Source organism: Triticum dicoccoides, chromosome 3B (assembly GCF_002162155.2).
Source record: "Triticum dicoccoides isolate Atlit2015 ecotype Zavitan chromosome 3B, WEW_v2.0, whole genome shotgun sequence".
NCBI lineage: Eukaryota > Viridiplantae > Streptophyta > Magnoliopsida > Poales > Poaceae > Triticum > Triticum dicoccoides.
This window is the reverse complement of record NC_041385.1, coordinates 825,985,746-825,992,936: the sequence shown is the minus strand read 5'-3', so window position 1 is coordinate 825,992,936 and position 7,191 is coordinate 825,985,746. Positions and strand designations below refer to the sequence as shown.

The window sequence follows — 7,191 nt, the reverse complement described above, 5'->3', positions numbered from 1 at the left end:
GGTCTACCTTTCTGGTTTTCATTACTTATATGTGTGTATAGTCATGTATATGTTAATTTGATAGCGGAGTTAACTTTACAGAACATATAAGTTACCACTGTTTTGTTAGTTCATTGATGGTCAAATATACTATTTTTATATCATCCTATAAGTGCCACAAAAATTATGCAGTTGATTGTAGCATGTTGTCATTGGATTAAAAATATATATGTTCTCACTCGGGGTTCTTGGTGAGCACTAGGCCTTCTACCCCCCGCCGGTGCCGCCTCCTCGCGAGATCCCGGACATGGTGAGCTCCACCACCCTCCCCTCCCACCCCCGCTCCTCCTCCCAAAGTTGCCGGTCACATGAACACTTATTCTCTTTGTGCTTACTGTCTTACAGATCTTGAGGTTTGACCCTGAATGCTTGGGTCTAGGTAGCTGAAGATTCTTAGGTCCGTGGTGACAGTGATTGTTAGGTCCGTGGTGACAGTGAGCATCATTGGTCAACAAGGTTTCAGTGGGTGTGCAAGACGTGCTACAGGTGTGCTCCAATCCTCCCCGTCGTCTCTCTTAGATACTTCACATGTTTCACAAGCAGTTTAAGAACTGATAACTGCATTAGTTGCTTAATTCATACAGTGTGCAGAACTTCCTGGGCAGATAATCGTGTAGTTAATGTTTTATGCCATATATATCTAGATAGGTGAATTATCAGAGGTTGGTCCAGATATCCAAGGTTAAATCTATGCCTACATCTTCCAAAGTTCTTTGGAAAGGATCAATCCTTCAGTTTTTTGGTGTTGTTCTTGGATTTGTACAGATGTTAATGTTTCCATTTTGCTCCATTTACTACTACACAAACCTTGAGCATTTTTTAAATTTTAGACAACTAATGGTTAGTACATATCCTTCCATTCCATGAATTAGTTTCATTTTGTCTCGGTTAAGCTCTCTGTGTGTGCAAGCTTTACAAAACCAAGACTTAATCCTAGCTAACCTGAAGATGCTAGCTAATCAAGAACAGTCTAAAAACGTTGTGTGGCAATATCGGCCACTAACTAACCTGAAAGGAATTCAACTTTTATGTTTTGGCCAATTGGTCTGCACGGCTATGTCCATTGGTGCCATTATATCTAAATTAATTAATTATCTTGCTGGTGTTATGGGCTAAATGTACACTATCATGTAGTTCCTGATCTAGAAAGCCTATGGTCGTCAAGTGTTTTTTCTTCTGCTGCAGGCCAGGGCTGTGGCGCGATCAGCATGTTGAGTATTAATTTGACGAAAGAGCCGGGGCATCTTGCACCCAGCTTCCATGTGCTCGATGCCAAGTATTGCTTCTCCAGTGTTAAATTAACTCAAGTGATGTCCCTGGTATCTATTTTGCTGACAGTTTTCTTCTGGTTATTCCAGTCAACTTTGGTTATGCTATTGGATGGTTCATGGGCTCGCGTTGCTGGATGAAACTCTTGACGAAGACCTCGAGAACGATATTGTAGACTTATTGTCTTGATGTCGGGTTTGTTGATCTGTTACGATATAATTGTATGGATATGTTGCTGCAGTTTGCAGTTAAATTTTGATAACACTTATGCTTAAGGATATATATGTTGAAAACTTTACAAGCAAACTGTTTAAGGCTTTAGCTCAAACTTCCGCTCTTCTTAAATCTGATTATAGAAACTAAGAAATAAGTTGCTGAGATAATATGCTCTGGTTGCACAACACAGTAAATCTCAAATCTGATTTCAGTTGAACAACATTGCTTCATACAAGGATGACAAGAAAATAACCTTTATTTAACTTTGCGCCATGGTTAGGTTGTCCATTAGAAATTTTTGCAGCAGTATGATTTTTTTAAGAAAATACAAGTAGTATTTGTCATACATAATTAAAGCACTGAAGATACCCCTTTGCAGATACAATAATTTCTGAATATTACCATTTTTCTCTCTTATGGTGGCGTATAATTGTTTCAGGACAAACATGGTGGATATGGTGGTGGACCTGGCCAGTTTTTCTCTAACCTCAAACTCTTCTTAATTCCCCACATTTAGCTTCGGTAATACTAGCTTTAGGTTGGTTAATCTTTTTGCATTAGTTCTTGAAATGGAATTTTAGGCAACCATGGAATTTGGAACAGGCCATGTGAATGTTGGGCTGTAGAGATATTGGATTTGACATTGCTTTCAAATGTTTGCTTCACAATGAGTGCTATTAGACCGTTCTAGGCTACTTGACATGTTCACACGAATATACAAAATAACTTCGACCAACCAATTTAGCATTATAAGAACTTCAGAGATGTGTTTGGTATTTGATTACCTAATGTGTTCATATAACTCAAGAAGCCTGATGTGGTTGGCAAAGCTAGCTTTTGTAGTGGTTTTGTTTGCCCATCTTTTGGAAGGTCAGAGATAGCTTTTTTTTGTTAATTGATTTACTGATTCGGTTTCATGTTCGGTGAGTGGGGTGGTCGATCCGCTACTGATCCTGACGTGCACAACCAGTCACCTGTTTATCTCTGGGCCCCTGCAGAGAACGGCGTCGCCGGGGAGGACGGGAGCGGTTCAACCAATGGCCACCGCAATGCTCTTCTGCCCGCTGCTTGCCTCGCCACCCGGGCGCAAAATAGAGCTGACAAGACGTCTGTATGTACTGCAGTTCAATGAGGAGGCGTGTCACTTTTTGTAAAGAAATACAAGACCATCTTTCACCCAGGAGAGGTAATAATTTGTCAACTAAACTTCCTAAGTTGCAACTGTAGACTCCCTCCGTTCAGAAATAAGTGACGCTGCTTTAGTTCATCGCTTATTTCCAAATGGAGGTAATAGTATCGAAGTTATCTTCTTTACATGTTCCTTACTCTGTTTTCTTTTTAATTTTCCGTATCTTGATTATTCTCTTTCTCTTAATTTACATTGGGTACTTCATTTTTTAAACTTATTGTTATCTGATCTGTGTATTTCTATTCTCTTAGATGGTCTTTGCGTTCTTGTGTTTTAGCTTGCATGCCTAGCAGTTTACTTTTCACGCCGCTTTGATTTATGAGTTGAAGTCAGTAGTTGATGCATTCTGACTTCTTTGATTGTTTATTGTGTATCTAGGTTAACCGAATTAGGGAGATGGCGCTGTCCCCATGGACAAAGTCAGTTGCTCCGATATGGATGAGCAGCAGGTGCTGCTACCGCTGCAGGTGGACAAGGCACGAGGTCTCATGGCTCCTCCCACTCTTCCCAACAACACTGTTGTGATGTACTGAAGCCTCCCGTTCCACATATTCAGTACTTGCACCTCAACGTCACTTCTGTGAGTGGTGGCCTAGGTTAGGTCGATCCCTGATCTCTGTTCCAATTTATTCCGGTGTCATTATTCTCAGCATCCTTTTAATTGCGATTTATGCTGCCATTGTATTTTTTGGGGCTAGAGATTGTAGGTTGATTTAGATTGCTAACTCGGTTCAGACTGTCAATACTATTGTAGATATCGATGTTTCCAGAGCATCATTATCAATTGGCTGTTATCTCATTGTGTCTATGAGCAGATACAACATCTCTTGTGAGACTTAGTCTTACACTTGCTGATATAAACTACTTGGCAATATTTATAGAATGTTTGTCTTTCTGTTTGTACTACTTGATACAAATCAGTTGTCCTAGGCAAACATTGTGGCTTGCTTTTGGTACAGATTTTGCCTCTGTGATCTTTAGTTTTATGGTTATCCTGGGCAACAACTACACTTTGCTTGTGGTATATATTTAATCTATATGCCCTATATTTAGTTATCCTGGGCAACAGTTATACCTTGCTCTTGATGTATCTTTGTAGTGTTTGTGATATATACCAAACACATTATTCTGGGCGGTTATTTTAATTTCTTTTGGATGTTCTAAACGCTTTGTGATATTAAAGTTTTAGTCGCTGTGAGGCAACACCTGCAAGGCGTGCTTCCGATCTTAGCATTAGACCAAAACGTTTGGACCGGTACCCTTAAGCCTGCTTCCGATCTTCGCATTAACTACTTTGACCAAAACGTTAGGACCGGTACCTTTGCGCCAAGGCGCGATCTCGATCTAGTTTATGATACTCCTAAAACTTCTTCCTGGATATCATATTTAGATTGGTCTGACTCAGACAAAGCGTAGTTTAATATTGTGTGAAAATCACATACACGCGGAAGGAGGTAGACGTCAATCTGACCAGGCACATTTCTGCGTCCAATGTAAGCCCAAGTATAAGATAGTCAATGTCAGTTTCTTTTGACTTCTACCCATCAAACGAGCTCCATAAGGAACCTGTATCAAACAATACAAATTTATTTAGTTTTAAGAGTTTAAAAAATGAGCCCTTTTTAGGTATGTCTACAACTAATTGGTTATGTCTTAGACAGAAATACTTCATATTATAAAGACTCCAGTTATAGGTGAATTGATGTGAGATTCTTGTATAGGACATGTTCAAATATTATAATTTGACCATCAACTATATTAGTAAGTGAAAGTGACAAAGTTGAGCCCTTCTTGTTCAGAAGTACAATGTCATCAAACTATATTAATGAGATCTTACATGGAGATTGTACCCAATTTTCTTTGAAATTTTTCCCTTTTCCTTTTATATGTTATGTCGGTTAAGTCTCAGTCGACTAAGATCTATCCACACCCTTAATCTATAGTCTAATTCTCCATGCTCTCCTCCAACTTAGCAAGAATATTTTTAAATGCTTATAACCTACTTACATCGACTTATTATATTTGCTCTAAATAGCTTTAACACACTACCTATTATCTTAACAGATAAAAATAATCCACATTTATCTTTTTGGCATATATAGACCCATACACGTCATCAAGCAAATGCAACACCACCAATCCCTCCGCATCTCTATTTTTTTTATTTGTTCAACAACAAATCATTTGACCAATAATAGAGGATTAGAGGGTCATGTGTCACATAACATTCAATCAACACCATTTACTGACAGGACTAGTACTGTTGATATATGGTGACAATGTGGATGGGTATTTTTCTCATATATTCTATTTGTTATTCTTGAAAATTTACAGCTCTACAAATTCTCACATTAACCCGTGCGGAGTTATCTAGTATATAAACAAAGTTTGTACCAAACTAAATCACCACCAATTATAGGAAGAGTAAAGATTTGGTGCTTGGTGGATGAAGTGCCCTACGAAATCATGGACATCGGATGTCGACAGTAGGGTTGGCCACATTGTCGCCTCATTTTTTGTAACCGAGGGTGTTTAGTGTAACCTACTGCATCTATTCTTAAATAGTTTTCACCCAATACCTATTTTTTGAGCACATGCAAAACCTCTAAATTCCATTTTTTTTCCCGCTTTGTTTCTACTGCTACTACTTTGATGTCTTAGGGAAAAACCGGTAATCAATTTTTTGTTAACTTTGAAAATTTTGGTGAAATGAAAAAATCTTTGTGAATTCAGAAAAATGTTCATGAACTTCAAAAATAATTGCGAATTAGGAAAATGTTCTCCAATTTAAAAAAAATAGTTGTGCATATGGAAAAAGTTCACGACCTATTTTATGTCATGAAATTTATTAAATGCTTGTGAATTAAAAAATGTTCATGAATTATAAAAATAATGATAGGTTTTTTCTAAATGTGAATTTCAAAATATTCAGTAGTTACAAAAATGTTCACAAATGTTTTAGAAAGAATTAAAAATTTAGAAAAATCAATAATATTTAAATATTCATGAAAAGATAAAAATAAAGAAAAACCTATTAAAAAGGCGACAAATACACACACAAAAAAGAAAAACACATGAATGAAAGCTTCTAGATGCCTCCCAAAACTCGGCCAAAAGCTTTCATAAGTTTCCCAAAACAAAAAGATGGAAGAGGCTAATGGGACGGTAGAAACCTATCGATCTAGGTGCATAGGCATTGTGTTTGGAACTTTGGATAGCCATGTTGTTAAATAGGAATTTACCATATTCTAGAGTAAAAAAAATATCATGTTGTATCTAAAAATACTCAAAAAATGCCAAGATGCATGCAAGCGACACATGGAGAATTGCCATCCTAAAAGAAAATGGTGATAATAGCCACCCTCTGAATTTCCAGTGTTGCTAAAGGAAATTGCCATGATATATCGACGTAAAATGGTGAAAATTGCAATGCTCAAACAATTTGCCTTCTCGAAATGTGTTCGCTCAGATTGCATCGTCGTGAGGGAACCGTGTACTGTCGTCAGGTCTTTGTTTGCTCGAAGGGGGTGTGCGGAAGCAGACGCTTTATGATCGTGCACGAGAGCGTTCGCTCGAGAGATTGTACTGGATCTCTTTTATCATTCCATCAAATCCCCCAAATTTATTTGACAGACTCTAATCACACAATCCCACTATTGCTGTCCTCCAATCTTTAAGCACAACTGCTGATAGTACTGCTGTGGTGAGAACAATACGAGGTATCAAATATGGTAACACTTTCAACACTTCAAATGGCAATAATTAGTCTCTACCCGCTCGTATCCCAATCTCCAAATTTGGGCAGGGGGGCTGCAACACCTCTCGAAGTTTGTCTGAAAGAGGGGAGTGCAATTGATCGGAATTAAAAACGCGCAATAGTTTGAACAAGCAAGAACTACGATTTTTCTAACACAATAGGAGCAGCATGGCCAACGTAGGTTTTTTTACCTTTCTGGTTGAATATATGTTGGTGCTCGGGGTGCTGCAGGTGCATTTCTGGTACGCTTGTATCTATTTCAAAACCCGAAAATACAAATAGTTAGCGGATAAAATTGAAGAAAATCATAAGTCAGTGGGTCTGTGAAGTTTAGAGTTCAAGATATCAGAGATATTAAGAGACAAGATTAATACTATAGGAGGACAAATGAATGAGAAAATTATTGTCTGTGAGCGTTTTGCTGGAGAAGAAATTGAAGGGATTGGGACAGCACTCACCACAGTTTCCTGTTTTTATTTTATTTTCTGACAGCACCAATCACATCAAACTTTGACTTTTAATTTTGAAAACTATTTAGATCTGCCATGTTCTGTCATGTGCAATCTCATTACTTGATTAGTCATCGAGAGTACTTCCATATTATCATACTTACTTTTAAGGAAATGACGCTATCATACTTAATTTTAAGGAAATGAAGCCACCGAGCCGCTCGCCTCCTCCCCTCCGGGACTGGCGACCACCTGCCCGCCCCGAGCGCACC

The 7,191-nt window shown here is 38.2% G+C and overlaps 1 long non-coding RNA gene across 1 annotated transcript in view; it reads left to right on the top strand.

The window, feature by feature from the left end:
- Window positions 1-511, top strand: part of LOC119282509 — a 1,244-nt gene extending 733 nt beyond the window's left edge. The window contains exons 2-3 of the long non-coding RNA XR_005138759.1: window positions 242-289; window positions 385-511. This is a non-coding gene — a long non-coding RNA (uncharacterized LOC119282509). The remainder of the gene's footprint in view (window positions 1-241; window positions 290-384) is intronic.
- Window positions 512-7,191: the final 6,680 nt, after the last annotated feature.